The sequence below is a fragment of the Microcebus murinus genome, chromosome 2 (genome assembly GCF_040939455.1).
Source record: "Microcebus murinus isolate Inina chromosome 2, M.murinus_Inina_mat1.0, whole genome shotgun sequence".
NCBI lineage: Eukaryota > Metazoa > Chordata > Mammalia > Primates > Cheirogaleidae > Microcebus > Microcebus murinus.
Genome location: NC_134105.1, coordinates 120,330,870 through 120,351,053, shown reverse-complemented (window position 1 = coordinate 120,351,053; position 20,184 = coordinate 120,330,870). Strand labels below are relative to the sequence as shown.

General features: G+C 35.6%; 1 protein-coding gene and 2 pseudogenes across 4 annotated transcripts in view; all 3 read right to left on the bottom strand.

Moving 5' to 3' along the window:
* Positions 1-20,184, bottom strand: part of RABGAP1L (RAB GTPase activating protein 1 like) — a 689,918-nt gene that overhangs the window by 383,790 nt on the left and 285,944 nt on the right. The gene's annotated exons all lie outside the window — the stretch shown is intronic.
* LOC142869599 (cytochrome c, somatic pseudogene) lies at positions 6,169-6,719 on the bottom strand (annotated as a pseudogene).
* LOC105871642 (dnaJ homolog subfamily A member 1 pseudogene) lies at positions 6,813-15,062 on the bottom strand (annotated as a pseudogene).

The following is a 20,184-nucleotide window of genomic DNA, read 5'->3' as shown; positions in this document are numbered from 1 at the left end:
GATTGGAGTGGTGAGGAAGCCCTCACATACACGACCCACGGAGAGTGCAGTAAGGTGCTGAGGAACGGGTGTCTGCAAGCGCACCCACCCTGAACACAAGAGAACACCATCTTGGACAGGGCTGTGGCATTCAGAGAGAAACAGCCTAGCCCTGGTTCCATAATGACCGAATACCTCAGGCACCCCAGCCCTCCCCCCTCTCACTGCAATAGGGAGTGCAGCCCACGCCAAGAAACATGCAAGTGGTGCCTCTCTCTGGTGGAAGCCTTCCCTGGCCGAGGCCCCTGCAGACAGAGAGGCCCACTACTCTCCCTTTGGAGACTTGTGATGGAACAGGGCTGCACAACGGGGGAACCGCCCACCCACCAGCATTTCTCAGAGATGCAGGCTGGTGGCTCAGACACATGAACGAGGGGTAAGTTAGGAGCTGGGGTCAGGTGATGAGGGAACATACGTGCACTAATCTAACGGGTGAGTGCAGTAGGGCTTCAGTGAGTGGCAATTTGGAAGGGCACTCACCTCTCCTTGCAGAGAAACTGCACTAGTGGAGGAGCCAAAAGAGGCCCAAACCGCAGCCTTAACACTCAACCATTTAGGCCCCTCCTTTGGGAATAGCCTTCGGGGGTTGGAGAGCATATCCTGAACCTCTTCCCAGTGCCCTCCCCTACTGGCTGAAAAAGCAACTGCTGTGCCCTACTGAGGATTTGCAAAGCCTTTTAGGCTCTGACAATCTAGCCATGATCTGCTTTGCTCCTCCCCCAAAATCAGTGGGAACAGAAATCAAGCAATCCCCTGGAAGTTACAGCGTCCCTCCTAAAGGTTGGGGCACTTGTGTGCTCCACCTGTGGGACCAGAGCTTACCATGAGGATAAAAGAACATCTTGGCAGCTGGCTCTTCTACACAAACATCAACCAATGCCAGGGTGAACAACTCTATGGCTCAGCATTAGCGCCTTCCAACACAAGCAAACAAAGCATGGCTGATTTCTACTCCCAAGTCCTACCTGTTATCTCAGACATTAAGCTGGGGGACCTAACACAGTTTACACTGCTGGGAAAAGGTGAAGAGAGAAAGTCAGAGGCAACATGAGAGGTTCATCAAACCTATTCAAACACTCCATAGGCAACTTGGGACCAGCACTCCTTTCCCTGCCACAGTCAGGAATCAATCTTTGGGGACCTGAAGATAGCCCCACAAGCCAGACTTAGTATCCCCAGGTCTCTACCAAAAGGCAAGATGAGGAGAAATCAGTGAAAGAACTCTGGAAATATAAAAAAATCACAGCAAAAAGATACCCATAAAAGAAAACAAAAACTCCTTACCAATAGATACCAACCAAAATGAAGATATTGAAATGACTAATAAAGAATTCAAAATATGGATTATAAGGAAGTTCAATGAAATTCAAGAGAAAATGGAAATCCAAAAAAAGAAACCACAAAAACAATACAGGAAATAAATGAAAAATTAACTAAAGAAACTGAATTATTTAAAAAACCCCTCAAATACAACTTCTAGAAACGAAAAATTTATTCAAGGAAATACAAAACACAGTGGAAAGTTTTTTAAAAAAAGACTAGATCTGGCAGAAGAAAGAATCACAGAGTTTGAAGACAACGCATTTGAATGAAACGAGTCAGTCAAAGATAAGGAACAGAGAAATGAGAGGAAAGAGCAAAGTCTACACAAAATATGGGATTATATAGAGAGGCCTAACATAAAAATCATAGGCATCCCTGAGGGTGAAGAAGAAAAAACATAAGGATTGGGAAACTTATTTGAGGGAATAATTGAGGAAAACCTCCCTGGTCTTGCTAGAAATCTAGATATCCAGGTACAAGAAGCTCAACAGATTCCTGGGACATTGATCCCAAAGAGGTAATCACAACGACAGATAGTCAATTAGCCAAAGATAACACAAAGGAGGAACTGCCACAAGCCATAAGGCAAAAATGTCAGGTAATTTCAAAAGGAAAACCCATCAAGCTAACTACAGAGTTCTCAATGAGAATTTAAAAGCCAGAAGGGACTGGGGCTCCATTCTCAATCTTCTCAAACAGAATAATGGCCAGCCTAGAATTCTGTATCCTACAAAACTAAGTTTCTTATATGAGAAAGAAATAAAGACTTTCTCAGACAAGCAAACACTGAGAGTTTTGTCAAGAGCAGACCTATCCAAGAGGAAGTACACAGATGTGCTTTATACATAGATCAGTACAATAGAAGCCCACACCAGTGTAAAATCACCAAGAAGCTAAAGCTCAGAGCACATATACCAAAATGGCTCAAGAGATAAAACAAAACAATCAGATTCTACCCAACAATATGAACAGAAATCCAGCCCACTTATCAATTATTTGAATAAATGTGAATGGCTTGAATTCCCCACTCAAGAGCCACAGACTGGCTGAATGGATAAGAAAACACAATCCAAGTATCTGCTGTTTCCAGGAAACACATCTAACCCATAGGGACTTATTCAGACTCAAGGTAAATGGATGGATAAAATATCCCATGCAAACAGAAATCAAAAGAAAGCTGGCATAGCCATTATCTTATCAAATATCTTAGAATTCAAATAAACAATAGTAAAGAAAGACGAAGACAATCATTATATAAAGGTAAAGGGAGCAATTCAACAAGAAGACAAAAAAACCCTAAATATTTATGCACCTAACACAGGTGCACTCAGATTTATAAAGCAAACCTTACCAGAGGTAAACAAAATGATAAATAGCAGTATCATAATAGCTGGGGATTCCAACACCACACTGACAGAGCTGGACATATCCTCCAAGCAGAAAATAAATAAAGAAGCACTGGACTTAAATGAGAATCTAGAACAAATGGGCCTAACAGACATTTATAGAACATTCTACTCAAAAACCATGGAATATACATTCCTCTCATCAGGACATGGAACAGTCTCTAAGATCGATCACATCTTAGGCCACAAAACATGTCTCAATAAATTCAAAAAAATAGAAATTATACCATGTATCTTTTCACACCACAGTGTAATAAAATTAGAAATCAACTCCAATAGAAAAATTCAACACAAAGTCATGGAAATTAAACAACCTACTGCTAAATGACTATTAGATCAAGGAAGAAATTAAGATAGAAATCAAATGATTCCTTGAACTAAATGACAAATGGGATACAAGGATGCAGCACAAGCAGTCCTAAGAGGAAAACTCATAGCCTTAAATGCCTACATCAAAAAGACAGAAAGATCACAAATCAACAATCTAATGAATAATCTCAAGGAATCAGAAAACGAAGAGCAAACCAATCTCAAACCTGGCAAAAGAATAGAAATAATTAAGGTCAGAGAGAAATCGACAACAAAGAGTTACACAGAAGATTAATGAACCAAAAGGTTGGATCTGAGAAACAAAAAACAAAATTGATAGACCACTCACCAAATTAACTAGAAATAGAAAAGGACTGAAATAAGCTCAATCAGAAATGAAAAAGGAGAAGTTACAATGATAACACAGAAATACAAAACATCCTCTCTAAAGACTGTAAAAATCTATATACATATAAACTTGAAAATATTGAGGAAATGGAAAAATTTTTGGAAACACACTTCCTCCCAATCCTGAATCAGGAAGAAATAGAACGCCTGAACAGACTAAAAATGAGCAACAAAGTTGAAACAGCAATACACAATCTTCCAACAAAATAAAGTCCTGGACCAGATAGTTCCATAACCAAATTTTATCAGACCTAAAAAGAAGAATTGGTATCCATACTACAGAAATTATTTCATAACATCAAGAAAGAAAGAATCCTCCCCAACTCATTCTACAAAGCCAGTATTACCTTGATACCAAAGTCAGGAAAGGATACAACAAAAAAAGAAAACTACACACCAGTATACCTCATGAATATAGATGCAAAAATTTTCAACAAAACCCTAGCAAACCGAATTCAGCTGCACATCAAAAATGTAATAATAATAATCCACCACGACCAAGTAGGCTTTATCCCAAGGATGCAAGGATGGTTCAAAATATGTAAATCCACAAACATGATCCACCACATAAATGGGATCCACCACATAAATGGAAGCAAAAACAAATGATTTGCATCATCTCAATAGATGCAAAAAAAGCATGTGATAAAATCCAGCACACATTTATGATAAAAACTCTTAACAAAATAGGCATAGATAGAACATACCTCAAAATCATGAAAGCCATATATGTCAAACCCACAGCCAAAATCATACTGAAGGAAAAGTTGAAAACGTTCCCACTTAGAACTGGAACTAAAGACAAGGTTGCATACCGGCCTCTCCTAGGTTTTTGAACATATCACAGAAGAGTTTTACTCCTGGACACATTATTCATTTAAATTAATTTCTAAATACTAAACCTGATTTCTCATTGGCTCCTCTGAGGAAATTGACAACAGCAAGTCCTCTCAAGAGAAACACATGGCTAACCAGCTAAAAGACATTTCCCAGCTTCTCTTATAGCTAATATCGGTCGTGTGCAAATATAAGTCTTAATAATAAAATATAAATCAAAGTATTTTATGATAGTTAAATGGGAAATCATCTTTTTAAAAAGGGTACCCCTAAAGCTGGGCGTGGTGGCTCACACCTGTAATCCTAGCATTCTGGGAGGCCGAGGCGGGAGGATCACTTGAGCTCAGGAGCTCAGGGGTTCAAAGAAAGGGCACCCTTTCCTTTCCTTTTTTCCCCTCTTTCCTCTTGGCAGAAATACAGACTCAATAGCTGGAGTCTGAACTGCTATCCTGAACCACAAGATAGAAACTGTGTTGGCAGGGTGGCCACAAAACAAGAATGTGACTAGTTTCTTTATACAATGGAGCTATTTCAGAAGTCCCATATTTTCTACTTCCAGACTTGATTTCCATGGGAAGAAAATAAACCTCTACCTTTTTTAAAACAATATTATTTAAAGTATTTAGCTTTATATAACTTAACTTAATCCTAATTATTTAATAATACAGTATACATACACTAACAATTCCATACGTTGTATATATACTCTAAGGTCTAGGCTAGTGCTATTCAATAGAATTTTCTGTGATGATGGAAATGTTCTATATTTTTGCTGTCTAATCCAGTAGCCACTAGCCACATGTGACTATTGTGCAACTGAAATGTTTTTTATCATTTAAAACAACTGAAATGTTTTTTATCATTTTAAAATGATAAAATCATTTTATCATTTAAAGAAGGTAGAAGTTTATTTTCTTCCCATGGAAATCAAGTCTGGAAGTAGAAAATCTAGGACTTCTGAAATAGCTCCATTGTATAAAGAAACTAATCACATTCTTGTTTTGTGGCCACCCTGCCAACACAGTTTCTATCTTGTGATAGATTATTAAGTTTTCTTGTGATAGAAAATTAAGTTTTACTTAATTTTAATTAACTTAAATAGCTACATGTGGCCAGTGGCTACTGCATTGACTAGCACAGTTCTGGGCATCAAGGAGCATCAAAATTATAAATGAGTTAATTTAGGATGATATAAAATTCTTCTCTAATTTATTTATAACAATAAAATATAATTCCAATTATTTTCATTTTCATAAGAGATATGCATGAAGTTACATTTTTCTGAGGTAATTTTATTTCAAAAAGTGTACCTCCAACTATACCTGTACAAACTCCGAAAATATTAGTTGTTAATTGTGAAGATGAAAACAAGCTGACAGTGGTCTATAATACAGACTTTGTACTTTGGTACAAAAGTTGCCCTGATTTTCTTTCTTTCTTTCTTTTTTTTTTTTTTAAGTGTTAAATATTCTTTATTTGATATTACACATAAACCACACTAAAATGCTTTTCAATAAATAAAAGGCAGCATTTTAGTAGACATAGGGAAATTGGATTGGCATAGCGAAGACCAAAAATATATAAAGTAAACACAGCTACCTTATCTCCAGCCCTCGCCTTTAACAGGCTAATAAACACAAATTAAAACACCAGTGAGTCTTGCTTGGTTCCAAGACAGTGAAGCGATTTCCCTAGTATTTAAATATATTCACATAACCAGTTATATAAATCTAAATATAAAACCAATCTTCAACAGGTTTTGAAATGGCAATTTACCATTCTTGTGAAAAGTTGAACACTACTAATTAATCCAATCACATCTTCAGAAGGGGGGAAAACAGTGATAGCATTTACTGTATTGGAATTACTATCAGAATTCAAAAAACCGAATTAACCACAAGCCAGTCTTAGTTAAATCAGGACTGTCCAACAAAAATATTCTTGTCACTCTTTCATGATCTGAATTCTGGTGTATGAGACCAATTAAATTATGGTACACATAAAAAAAGTTATGAGATATTTCTGGTTTGTAATAAATAAGGCAGTGGCCAATTATTACTCATTAGTGGCTTTTTTGAGATAAGCTATCAAGTCTGCCCTTTCTCCCTTCTTCTTAATGCCGGCGAAGATCATTTTTGTTCCAGGGATGTACTTCTTGGGATTCTCCAAATACTCCATCAGTGTGTCCTCTCCCCAGGTGATGCCTTTGTTCTTATTGGCGTCTGTGTAAGAGAATCCAGCAGCCTGACCTGTCTTTCTCCCAAAGAGACCATGGAGATTTGGCCCAGTCTTGTGCTTGCCTCCCTTTTCCACAGTGTAGCACTGGGCACACTTATGAACAAAAATCTTCTTGCCTTTCTCAACATCACCCATATTTAATTCTCTCTTTGGTTGCTGAAGACAGGAAGATTCCCAGTCAGAAGCCGGACGTCCCGCTCTCTCTGATTTTCTTTTTAATTAGAAATCCATTACTATTAAAAATGTAACAGGATTTAAATGATTTTTACATTTCTTTTCCATTCTTATGATCTCTTAAGTAAAAGCAGCTAGAGATATTTAAAGAAATATCTAGAAAAGTAAGATGCCTTTTCAATTCATTAACAACTGATCTAATATTCTGGATCATCAAAGCAAAATCCTTACTCAAATTTCAATGAAACTTGTTCTCAACATGCAATGCAAATTGTTTAGGTCTACTTTAAAAATTAATAGAGATTCTTTTTCCTCCTCAATTCTAACTACCTTTGTGTTAAGAGGTGTGAATATTGTGGATTGTGAAGCATAGTTCTTAGGTTATTAATAAACTAGAAAATTCACAACAGAAAGGCACCTCAAAAAGGTCATTTGGTCCAGTATCTTCACCCAATAGAGGATTATATTATATGTTAATTGCCCCATGACATGTTTTTCATCTTCTCCCTTTCTCTTCAGACAGAACTAATCTCTCTGTGATCATAAAGCGTTTTGTGTGCTAGATATCCTTCTCACATAGCATCTTACTACATTTGGTCACGATGCTCTCCAAAACTCTCTCTGACATAGACTTTGAAATTCTCAGGAAATAGAGAGACCTCACAGGAGTACTGCAGTGATGGAACAAAACTAACCAGAGATAGAACAAAGTAACTTGCTCTTGAGGGCAGAGAAGCAGAAAAGGGGTGATGTATTCACAGCTCACTAATCCCATACTTCTATCCAAGGCTGGCCTTGATTGCAGTCTGCTTTAATTCAATTCATCCTGTAATCCATTTTTAGGTACACTACTGTTTGCTTAAAATTTTTGAATTGCAAAATTCTATGCAAATTAGTGAATAAATGAGATAATAAATTTAAGCAGATGATGGATTAATCCTAAATAAAGCTTTTAAATCACTTTGGCTGACATTATACAATTTGCTGAACCAAGTATTCTAAATGCACTCACTGTTTCTGGTAAGATTAACTGCAACCTCTGCATAACCCTTTTGTTTTAAATAATTTACATAGAATCAATTAGGTATTATATAAATACCACCCACATCCTTTAAATAGAGACATGAGTAGATGAGAACCAATTTTAAAGTTATTAAAAGACGTAATTTTTAAAAATTCATTTTGAATGACAAACTTCTAGAATTTAACTTCTGTTTTAAACTACAAAGACAAACATCTCATTAGTTACCTAAATTCCTAATTTTTTTTAAAACATGAGAACCAACTCTGTGTTTTATATGTGGAACAGGCTAGTCTTGTGACAACAGGTAAATATAATAGTAAATAATAATAGATAGAGATGAAGATGTTTCCCAGAGAGAGGGCAAATATCCTGGTCAGAATACCCAAGAGAAGAATCAATACTGACTATCCATTCGACAACATTTAATATACCTACTCATTTGTTACTTCCAAATTATCCAATTAAGACCCCTTAGGGGTTAATTAGGGAGTGAATGAGCTATGTTCTTCACCACTGATACATTACAAGAAATTATGCCCCCTCTGCCTAAGGCACTGCTTCCCCATTAACCAAACACTATTATACATTGGCATTCAAAGCAATCACCTTTCGGCTTTTCACTGTATCCTTGGCTTTAACAAGCTGTCATTCCAAAGGGTTACATGAATTTCCATGGCAATTCCAAACTTCAAAGTACTATTAATATTTCTCAAAGTGTGGTGTTAGTCTACCACTTTTAAAGTGCAGATTCCTGAGTTCCAAAGTCTAAGGAAAACAGACCCTGAGGAGAGGAGCCCCGGCGCGTGCATTTTTAGTAAACATTCTCTCAAGTGATTCTGGTGCACACTAAAGTTTGAGAACCCCTGGCTAAGAACAAGTTAGATCTGTAACACTTGGTAAATGTGTTTTAAGAAGCATTCGACATATAGACGTAACCCATACTTTCTACTCAAGGTATGGTCCCTAAACCAAAAGCAGTGGCATCACAAGGGAGCCTGTTAGAAATGCAGAGTAATAGGCCCATCCCAACCCTGCTGAATCAGAACTTGCATTTTAATAAGATCCCCAGGTGTCTGGTATTTGAATTAAAGCCTGAGACATAATGGGTGAGAGCAGTTACTCTTGGATCCAGGTGTTCCTGGAGTATGATTTTATATCAAACAGCAAAGTATATTAAAAATATTGTGGCAAACACCTGAAATACACTTTATATTAATAGTTAAATAGGCAATTAAAGCCAAGCCCCCTGTTGAAATGCAGAGGGAAGATTCTGAATATCTTTTGAAAATTTAAAAAACATTCATGGTAATATCATTTCCATTCTACTCTCCTAAGCACTGTATTAATGATGGAAGATAGAAATCATTCAAAATATAACTAAGAACAGATAAAAGTTGAAGACATTTCATAAGCAGCAAAAAGAAATTTCAAAGGTAGCAAATAGTTGCATTGGTTCCTAACTTAAGACCCACTTAGGATAGAAATAATAACAAAGACCTTATATTCAGCACATTCTAAAAGTTACATTTTCCCCATGTATGAATGCACTTGAGGTTGGCATATGGTTATGTATTTAATAGAAATACATGCTGAAAAGGATCAAAAAACCAAAATATAGGGAAAAAAATGTTGAGACAGTTCCCTTGAATTTTTTTTAAAACAACATGGGGTACAAATCAATCATAGAGGGGACTAAAGTTCAAAAAGGTACATTAAAACTATACAGGGGAAAATACAAGGTAATATGCATATACTAGATAAATATTATCCTGCTTGACAAAATATTATGCTGTCTCATAAACACTTTATGTGGAAATAATAGTAATAGCTTGCTGTTACTTTCTTAATCACAGAAACATATTAAAGTAGTTATAAAACTTATTACTAGTTAATGACATTATTACCACTCAGCTATGAGAATCCTATCTACATATAAAGCCTATTTATAAAATATATTATGCAGGTTTTCTTTTTTTGTTTGTTTGTAACCAGTATATTAAAAAGACATTCATACATTTCAAGAACTGCTTATATTCTGATACCCAGATTTAAGCATGTGAACACATCAATGAGACTTTTAAATATACAATTAAAGCTATTCATCGTTTGCTATACTACCAACATTGAATTACAGTTACTTTAGTGCATAAGTCAAATGGTTTAAAGTAAGCCTGTAACATACCTACAGAAGACCTTCCTATATTATGCATGCAAATTACCTCTCCATGTAACGGTCTCTTCACTTCTAAATTATCCACTTCTGGAAGTTAATACTCAGGGGGGGTTATCGTGGTCCAAAGAGAAGAGGGAAAAATAACCAAAACTGGTCAAGTTACACATATATGGATATATCATACATGGATGGCACAGAGGGAATGCAATTCTAGAAGTGCAAGCCCTCAAGAAGCAGCATATTATGATAAACCCCTTCTTTTGAAAAGCATCTTTTCTATCACTGATACCACAGGCTAAATTATGTAGTATGCCATCTTCAAGTAACAGCTGAGGCAAAATAAATTCAGAGGCATTACAATGAATCACACCTAATACAAATTAACTATACAGACCAACACATCTCTACAAATTTAAGTTTTCTTTTTCTGATTGCCAGTTAAAAACAGAGTTTTAATTTCGTAGTTTAACAGTGAAGGGTCATAATGAAGCCAATACATACACCTAGCATTTCAGTCTAAGCTTGTCCACGTACATAGCTGAAATCAATTACAAGCTTTAGCCTAACAAATGCTAGGAGAACTTTTTCTTAAAGTAATTTTTACAGGTATTAAACTTCACCTTGCACACTGAAGTCATCATACATACAGGGCAAAGTCAGCTTTTATATTTGTGTTTATTCATTTAACTTTTAAAACACTACTATAGTTGAATATTATAAGAAAAACAATAGCAAGTAGTGAGCGTATTATGATTATAGTCCTTCATTCATTCACTACTGCATATAAAATGTCAGCAGTGAGTCTCATTCACTGGTCTCATTAAGAGGTTTGACAGTGAACACCACCTCTGGGATGATGTTCATCATCCTCATATGCTTTTCCATTGTAATGGTGCCTTCTCTCTTGCTTTGGAACCAAGTCCAAAGTAGAACCAAGTTCTACTTGATCCATTCATCAGTCTCTTCTACTTCTTTCCTCTTGGGTAGGAGTTTTTCCAGCAAAGACAGTTTATCAGGAGAAAGAAAGCCATTTTCAGGAAAATTTACCTTAAATTCAATGATTAGGTGACCCTTTTCATATGGTCTACGATAAATTGGCATGCCTTCATTTAGCACACACTTGATATCTCCATGCTTGACAATTTGACCTGGATGAGAGGTGATGACTATGGTTCAGTTGTCAAGAGTAGATATTGGCTTTTGGAAGCATACACATGAAAAGGTCTTCTCCTCATCTAGTAAAAACAGCATGGTCCTTCTGATCTAACACAATGATAATATCTCCTGGCTCTACTCCTGGTTCTTGGTCTCCTTCACCATGGAATGTTATCTTCTGGCCATCTTTCATGCCTTTGCCAATATGAACTTCTAGAATCTTCTTTTCTTGAACTATCTTCCTTCCATTGCAGTTTTTACATCTATCTTTAGGACTGATCCGTTCCCCATGGCCCTGGCACTCCATGCACACTGATTGAATTTGCTGGACCATTCCAGGTCCTATCTGATGAATCCTTATTTGCATTCCAGTACCTCGGCAATTGGGAAAGCACTCTACTGCTCCTTTCTTACCACCTCGGCCTTCACATTTGTCACAAATCACATTCTTTTGCAGAGCCAGTTTTCTTGTTGCACCATTATATAAATCTTCTAAGGTTACTGAGAGCTGATGTACAACATTTTTACCTCTCCTTTCTCTTTGCATCCTTCCTCTTCCTCCAAAAGAACATATCAAAGATGTCCATGGGGGAGCCAAAACCGCCACCTGCTCCACCTTCTTTAATTGCCTGTTCTCCTCCTTTGTCATATAGTTCCCTTTTCTTTGCATCAGAGAGAACTTCGTAAGCTTGAGAAATCTGTTTAAACTTTTGTCCTTCATTTGGATTCTTATCAGGGTGGTACTTCAAGGCCAGTTTCCTATAAGCCTTTTTCAACTCTTCATGAGTGGCATTGGGTTCGACCCCCAAAACATCATAGTAAGTGGCTTCTTTCACCATTTTCTATAGCCGGTGAGCGGGCTGAGGCCGACATGGAGGAGCGGGAAGGAGCGCGTAGCTGTGTGCAGCTTGGGCAGCGCTGCTCCTCCACCTCTCACCGAGCGTATTATGCAGGTTTTCTATAAATGCTTGATAAAATTTTCTATAAATGCTTGATAAAATCTCTTTGGAGAACTAGTCTCTAAGCACTCATTTAAGCACAAACTGATCTTAAAGCACTTACTGGAAATCTTATTAATGTTTTACATAGAGTCAAGTACAATATAAATGGCAATATTCTGTTGAATAAATATAATTTTACTATTTTCACACATTACATAAGGGTCCCTGTTATATACTACAATATTACCTGACTATTACATCAGTTTTAAACATAAAATATGTCACAGCTATGACAATACTGGCAGAGAAAAAAAATTGCCCAGATATCCAGTTCCTCTCCCTTATCTCAGGACCTTGGGAAATGAGTTTGAAAACAATGCTACAGGAGGCAAATACCAGAAAATCATGTGAAATAGCTATTACCTATTTGTTGACTGAGAGTCAATACTAAACTGAAAACTTCTTCTACTTCCTTTTCTACTTCCTATTCTAGAAATAAGATAAAAATACACTTAGTTCATTGCTCAGAAGTACTAAATGTTAAACAATGATTACTAAATGTTAACTTGGCTACAACCAAGAAAAGAATAACTCCAAGATGCTTAGAAGCACAGTGGAGGTTACTTGTTTATGAACAGCACAATTTTAATTTGCAATGCTATTTGTTCATATCCTTTAATAGTCTGCTGTCACTCAAACATATAAACTAGCTGCAGAGATTTGTGAGAGCTACCTACCCAGTAATAAGTTTTGGTATTTTATCTGGTACACAAATGATACTTTAATAATAATAATCTGGTTGAGATTATATGCATAACTTTTATGTCTCAGCATACCCTGCTCCTGTGACTGCATACTCAAGCAGGACCACCCTTAGGGCCAAGAAAGAGTGGACACCGCCACAGACCCTGTGTTTCAGAGGGCCCTCGCTATCACAAATAACCCAAATTAAATTTATTAAAGAACACATGGCTGCCTTCTGCCACTGAGATCTGGCCCTCAGACTAACTCTAAACATCTACTTTCACAAGTAACATCTTCAAGCCCCAAGGAAATGCTTCTCCACAGCTGTTGCTCTGTGTCCTCAAAAGGGGGTCAGTGTCAGAATATTCTGAAGGACTATGGGTTGTGCTGCTACTAAAGACAGAGAAAGATACTGCTTTGGAGCTTCAGGAACATTTAAGTGATGAAAGCACTTAGGTAAGAGAAAAGACAAATTCATTAAGTTGTCAAATTCTTCCTCTCATATATGAATGCAATAAATCTCCGCTTAACCAACTATCATTTTCCAATAGTGCCAAGCATCTATTTTCTTACTTCATGTTTTAATTTGTGATTGTGGAGGTACTCACAAATTAACATGGTATTTGCAGGAGTTGCACATAGTAAGTAAGAGCATTTTATAGTCTTAAACACTTTTGATTAAGAAAACGAGACAAATAGATGCAAAATCCAACTTCTGTGGCTAGTTAGCTTGGCTAGGGGACAATGCCAATGAAGTCATGGATTTAATTTATGTACAAATTAATTAGTATGCTTTATCCTCTTACTAACCACTGTATTTTAGAATGCCCTTGAATTTAATGAGGGCTAGACATTACAACATGGATGCATCAATAAACACTCATAATTACTTCTGGAAAATTAATTCCAGCATTACCATTTACCTCTCTGATACAAACATATTCACATAGAATGTGCATATGTGAAATCACATTTTCTTAAACTGACTTTTGAGGAACTAGTAAGCAAGAGTGCCTAATTTAAGCCCTGAACTCAAGATCAGTTTGTAGTTGATGATAGAGAAGTGAGATGAATGTAAATCAATATATGAAATGGTAACTACTCTATGAAATGGGGAGATGGGGAGCAAGGGCATTTAGGCAGGTCAAATACAGTAGTGGCCTTGTGCAGATGGCAAAAAAATCAAAGTGGATCATGGCTGAAGAGAGGACTTGATCATAGAGTCAGGACATGATCACTCACACACACACACACACACACACACACACACAAACACACACACGGCACGTTTAGGCTGAAATTTTGATAGCACCAGAGAAAGCTCTGCTATTGTAGACCTGGAATAAGTGGCACTTTTTTTTGTTTCTCTAGGCAGCTCAGTTCTACAGTGTCTGGCTCCCCACCGGGCTTTCCTTGTTTGGCATTGACAATCCTCAATGAAAGCAGCTGAGGCATTTTCCCGGATGTTGTCAGAAACTGGAACTGAGTGTAATTTTGTTTCCTATGAGGATTAGTCTAGTAAGCAACTTTGATGTTCCTGTTTTGTTCCAGTCTAACAGCTTTAGAAAACAGTATACATTTGGTTCTAATTCAAATTGACATAATCAGTGTCTTAAGACTGACTACTTTCTTGATTTAGCAGGACAGAGAGCTTGTGGTAAAGGACTCTTTCTGCAGAGCTTTCAGGATCCAGTCTCTCTTCAGGGAAGAGACATTTCCAGCAAAGTTTCATACAATGATTCTCAAACTTCTGAGTGCAGAGAAATCACCTATAGAGCTGGTCAAAAATTCAAGTTTCAGAGAATCACATCCCAGATATTCTGATTTTGAAGGTTTAGGTAGTTGTTGAGAATCTATAATTCAAATAAGCTCTACCAGTGAATATGATGTAAACTGTCCACAGTTGACACTTCTGAGAAATGTTGGATTAGTGGCTTAAGGGATTAATTCACGTCAAAGAAAAGATCTGATTTATTAGAAAGTAGTAACTTTGTTGCTAGAAAGATACAGACAACAACATGAAACTTTCTAATATTTGATAACCAAAATAATTTCCCTTGTCACCAATATATTCACATACAATTATATATAAACACAAAGATTTGAGCCTAATCTGGGAAAGTAAATCAAACCAACACTTACTTGACATTTAGCAATTTATAAAAGGCTGTTATACAGTTACAGCTATATTTTTCTAATGCTAGATAAGAAGACATGAGCATAAACACAAGCATGTGCTTAGTATAGTTATCTCAAATATGTACATTTTGTTCTTAGCTTTTGTATAAAATATTTTGCTAATAGTGTCTAGAAATTTAGAGGAAAAAAATCATAAAATATTTCTATTCACCCAAAACCCCAAAATGATTATCAATATAATCTACTCAAAAGCAAAAATATTACCATCATTTTTAGTAGAACACTTATATGTGAAGCCAAGAGAACCTTTCCACGAATACTTACTGAACACCTATCTTGTGTGGCATCCTGCTCTAGGTGACAGAAATACAGTGGAGAACATGACAAATTCCCTGCCCCCATGGAACTTTACTCTTCTACCAAGAGGAAATTGAAATGATCTAATATATATATATATGTTAGTGTCCGTTCTTTCTTCTCTGGGTTTTAAAATTTTTTCTTTAGGTACTTTACAGTGATACTCAATATCAGTCTAAGGAACTAGCCATTACTTGAAATTCGCTGTTTGCCATTTACACAAAAATATCTGTCTATTCTGTCACATGGAATCTGTTTAACTTTACCTTATTGAAAATATTCATTTAAACTCTAATTAGATGACTACATTTTATACTATAACACTACTAAGATCACAAAACCAATGTAGAATGTGAATCCAATGTTGAACAATGATCAGATAAATTCTTATAAAAAATGAAGCAGAATTATTTAATATGAAATCAGCCTATTTGTACTTATTTTTTATGTGCAAAACTCCCTTTCAGTATTTTAATACAAGTCACTGGGATCCTTCTATTATAAACTAGGGCACAAGGGTATCTCTTACTTGTGGAAGAATTCTAAAATCTCTATTTGTTCTCCGTTCATCCTTATTTGCATACATCAGGTTTGTGCAACCATTAGATTATAGAAACACAAAAGCAATTTTTAAAATACAATGTGTTGTAAAGAAGAAAACAGATAAAGGCAATAATTAATTTTAAATCTCAAAGTATTCCAGACACAGAAATACTACAATTACCTCCTTATAATATAATCCCACATACATGATTATTACATGGCCAGTAAACAAACACACAGCCAAGAAGGTCTCTTCCAATCATAAGATTTTATGATTTTATAATACTTCTAAAATGCTAAACTTTTCTTATTTAGGGAAATTTGTCAACTTCACTCATGATCTTCATCAATTCTAACTCTGGAAATCTCTTATATAGCAGACCTTTATTAGCTTCCCAGGGATAAATGAAAGAAAAGAATAGTAGTTTCAGTTTAATATACACATCAGTACCAAATAGTAGGAAGAAAAGGAAGGCAGCATATATTAGGTGAAAAGGTCATGGTTTTGGTGTTAGAAAAACCTGGATTCAAATTCTGCAGATTGTGCCACTTAGATGTGTGATGCTCAATTTCCTCACTGGTGAAATTACAAAGTAGTAACTTTGTTGCTAGAAAGATACAGGCAACAACATGAAACTTTCTGATATCAAGTTGCTAACGGGGTTAAATAAAATGTATTATACATAATATATGTAATATGGATATATATTTATAGTACTTATACAGTACCTATGTCATTTAGCAGTTATTTATTAGCTATTTCTACACTGAGTAGAAATAATACTTTTCTTCCTTGCTACAGACAATTTTAGTCTCTGTCTAACAAACATCTGAGAACTATGGCTAAGTAAAATACCCAAACAATTCCCACATTTACTTTCAGCCTCCCATGCCATGTCTCATTTTTAACTAGGCTCAAAGATATACCAAAGTAGTTACTAAAAGATCTAGTAGTATTATTAATCTTTGAGAAATTGCAGACCCCTGAAAAGATAATAAATGACTAGAGAGAAAACAAATTTTAAGCCTTCAATAAGAACATATGGATTTCAGAGATGGTAACTTTGATATTTCATCTAGCAAAATTCTAGACAGATGGCTTCAGAGACTTAAAAAATAAAGATGTTTTTACTGTGTCCATCTCTAAGAATAAATGGCAAAAAACTAGCTGTGTATATATTTGTATGTGTGCACATACATTTAAAAGTATTTTAGATATGGAAAGCCCAAGAAACTATATTTAATTTCTGTAGGCCAACAACAACAAAGACTAAAGCTGCTACTGTTAACATTTAATGGACTCTTTTATATTCTAGGCAATGTGATAGGTGATTTATATTCATTATCTCACAGGCACAATTATTAGGAAATCAAGGGTCAAAGAGGCTAGGTAACATGCCCAGTACTACACAGGTAACAAGAGACAGAATAAAAAATTAAAACTCAAATCGTTTGACTCTGGAATGCAGTCTAAAACACTATGCTTCACTCTCTTTGACAAACATCTCATAAAGTAATTGAAAATAAAAGGGAAAAATGGGAACTAGATATTAACACATTTAGGTAGAGTTGGAGGTAGATGTACAGCAATACTTGAGGCAGGCTAATTAGATAAAGCAAAGCCATGTGTGGTTGTTCGTGCCTGTAATCCCAGCTACTTGGGAAGCTGACGTGGGAGGCCAGGAGTTTGAAGCTAGCCTGGACAACACAGCCAGTCCCCATCTCTTAAAAGAAATGAAAAAATGAGCCAGATGTGGTGGTGCACACCTGTAATTCCAACTACTCAGGAAACTATGGCAGGAGGATCGATTGAGCCCAGGATTTCGAGGCTGAGGGAGCTATGATCATGCCACTACACTCCAGTCTGAGTGACAGTGAGAGTTTTCCTCAAAAAAATTAAATTAATAAAGTGTTTGTAAAATAAAGCAAAATTAATTTATAAGAAAGCTTTTTGCTAAGCTCTACCTAGGTACTCTTCTGTCTACATTATTGCTGACTTGAAAGACAATAGAGAAGGTAAGCTTTCCAAATCTATAACAAGATTCAAAAAGAACACATAAAACTAGAAGAAAGGGCTAAGTAAGGGATAACTGCCAAGCAACTAGGTTCAATAAATTGATTTTCCAAGTTCAGAATAGGTAAGATCTAGCAGATGAATAGTCTATATACAATAGACCTTAAAAAGTTCACTACAACTAAGTGCACCTGGGGCTGAACTACGGAAAGCACACCATCCAGATAGGGCAACTAGTAGTTCCACTGTATGAGCACACTGGGCCACAGAATACCGTGTCTAAATCCAAAAGTAACCCCCAAAGGTCTAAATTTTTGTGTCTTTTTTGAAATTTGTGGCCTCATTGATATGGTATCTCCATCTCACACATAACTAAAGAAGCTCTGATCTCCCTGTGTACATAGAGGACATTAGCAGGTCAGAATTTTGTCATTACAGGGATTTGAAAGGTGCCAAAGGTCATGCATGTGATAGCAGTGGAAGATAATCATGATGATGAGAGATCTGTAAATCAAAGTACATGGAGAATCTAAACAGTGACTTTTACCTTTTTGTGCTCAATAAATATTTCCTAAATGAATGAATGAGCAAAGTGTTGAAGAAATAAAGATATTTAATCTGAGAAGGAAGATGTAATGGTAGTTTTTTTTGATATACCAGGAGATCTATATCAAAAAGGAAGACCTATTTCATGCTTCTCCAGAAATATGGCATAGGATCAAATGGTGGACATTTCAAGGAAGAAGATTTTTGCTCACAATTAGGAAGCATCTTCTAAGTCACAGAGTTGACTAACAATTGAAGAGACTACCCTACTAGTTATGAAAGGACTCTTAGGGTAGGAAGCTGTATCCACAAGTCATCAGTTAACCTAAAGTTCCTATGATTCAAAGCACATATAGAATATAATAAAACTATACATGAAGACTGAAAGAAAAGAAGACGATCTTTCTATGCAAGAAAAGCAAATGATCTGTAACTGAAAGAAGGTGTCTTAAATGACAGTGAAGAAAGAATTGTACAAATTGAATTCTGAATGAAATAGGGAGTAAGGAAAAAGAAAAAGTCTTGATCGTCTTTTTTTAATAAACATTTATTAAATAAACTGGGCTGTATATTGGAAATCTAGGAAGATGTTGGTACCAATGACACAAAGAAAATAAAACAAAAAGATCATCACTTTAAGAAATAATTTGATAATAAATTATCTCCCTGTGTAATTGTTTGTGATTCAATTTTTATGAGAAATCTGGAATCAGAAGGCTGAAGGCAGCTAGGTACATGTGACAGGAGAAAAGGTACAAGGCCAGATTTGGAGGGCTCTGTTTTGGAATACTTGGCAGAAGGATAATAGTTTAATCCCTGAGAGTAGATGCGCTTTCTGTGAAAATATTTAAAGAGAACAATAAATTAGGAATGGAGAGAACATCATAAAACTGTAACTCCATAATGACCATTTTGAAAAGTCATCCATTCATTCATTTGTCCTTGGGCAGAACTGCACATAAATAAAAACCCCAAAATCATTATCTTTCATCTTAAACATCTCAACTCAAAGGCATTCTTGATAATGTCTCTGCCCAATATGTCCTAAATGCTAAAGATATATGTATTAAAATCTTTCTATATTTTAAAGCTAGTTATGAAATACAAATGCTAAAATTTCTCATAGTAAATGCTATCAAATAACCATATTAAATTATACTTTGACTTGCTAAGTGAATAAACAGAGGACTTACAGATTTGTTTCTTGGCCTTTTAAAAATTTATAATTCAATACATAGTATAAGCTTAGAAAATAATACACTCTACTCTGACTAGTCCAAAATATCTATTTGGGTTATATCAAATTAAGTGTTATAAAATAAGCAGTATCTTTTAGCAACAGCTTAAATAAAACATTACAATCCATGAAATTTAAATTATGAAGATTTAATTGGCTTTATTTCCCAAATTGTGGGGGTTTTTTGGCTAATTCTCCCCTCAATGCTGCAAAATCATAAACATGGTTAAAATAATAACAAACATTAGAGGAAAACTAGGTTCTATGAATTTCACAGCATCTTTATAATTTAGTAAATATTTGGCAATTAGTGATCATGACGAAAAAAGAGAGGCAAATGTTAAGCATTCTTAGCAAAGGTATATAACTAAAACTATTGTTTAGAAGAAATTAACACAAGTAGTAAGGTAAAGTGTATTACAAATGAAAAGTATGCTGCTATAAAAATAACAGATCTAATCTCATCAAATAGGCCTTCATTCAAAGTCATTTCTATGAACCTAAAGAGAATTGAATGATGCCTCTGGGTATGTACATAGGAAATTGTACACCACCAATATCCTAAAACATACTATGA